Source organism: Arachis ipaensis, chromosome B8 (genome assembly GCF_059453495.1).
Source record: "Arachis ipaensis isolate K30076 ecotype BB chromosome B8, ASM5945349v1, whole genome shotgun sequence".
Classification (NCBI taxonomy): Eukaryota; Viridiplantae; Streptophyta; class Magnoliopsida; order Fabales; family Fabaceae; genus Arachis; species Arachis ipaensis.
Window position 1 is genome coordinate 85,480,435 of NC_142443.1, and position 1,033 is coordinate 85,481,467.

Sequence of the window (1,033 nt, forward strand, 5' to 3'; positions counted from 1 at the left end):
TTGGGTTGGATTGTGTGATCTGTGATCTTAGCCTTGGTTCTGTTGGTTCCCCCACCTAAAGTTTGGGTGGTTCCTCCAACTGGAATTATAGGTTTTAGAGTATGGATCATTAGCTTGCCTGGATGAGTTTCCAGGGTAATTAGCTTCCTCCCAGTTAGCTCCTTCTTCTGTCTCTACTTCTTCTTGAGGTGATGATTGAGTGTGGATAGCTGCAACCTAATTCTTCTCCATTTACTTGGTCAATTCAGCGAGTTGCTTAGTGATCATCTTGTTCTGAGCCAGGATTGCATCCATTTGATTCAATTCCAAGACTCCCCTGTTGTTGCTTCTATCTGAGGCATAAAAATACTCATTGTCAGCAACTGTCTCTATAACATTAATAGCCTCTTCAATGGTCTTTTTCTTGTTTAGGAAACCTCCAGATGAGTGATCTACAGCCTTCCTTTATTCACAATTCAGCCCTTCGTAGAAGATGTAAATTTGCACCCACTCATTAAACATGTCATGGGGCATTTCTTTGTCAAGTCCTTGAATCTTTCCCAGGCTTCATATAGAGTTTCACCATCCTGCTGTTTAAATGTTTGCACTTTAATTCTTAGCCTATTTACTCTTTGTGGAGGGTAAAATCTTGTCAAGAATCTGCTCATTACATCTTCCCATGTGGTTAAGCTTTCCTTCGGGAATGACTCCATCCATTTTGATGCATTGTCTCTCAAAGAAAATGGAAATAGTAACAATCTATAGGTGTCAGGATGAACACTATTAGACTTAACCATGTCACATATCCTTTGGAATTTAGTGAGATGTTCATTAGGATCATCTTGTGCACTTCCTCCAAAAGAACAGTTGTTCTGGACAAGAGTTATGAGATGAGGATTTAATTCAAAATTGTTAGCATGGATGGTTGGCCTCTGAATGCTGCTACCACAATTTCCTGGATTTGGATTAATGTATGATCCCAAAACTCTTCTCTCTTGTCCAGCAGGGTTAGCTCCACCCCTTCTGGCATGATTATTCACCTTTTCTTCATGGT

At 40.2% G+C, this 1,033-nt stretch overlaps 1 non-coding gene across 1 annotated transcript; it reads left to right on the plus strand.

Annotated features, from left to right (window-relative positions):
* The first annotated feature begins 499 nt into the window (after positions 1-499).
* Positions 500-602, plus strand: LOC148548680 (small nucleolar RNA R71). The gene has a single exon (XR_015897515.1). It is a non-coding gene; the product is annotated as a small nucleolar RNA R71 (small nucleolar RNA).
* The last annotated feature ends 431 nt before the right edge of the window (positions 603-1,033 follow it).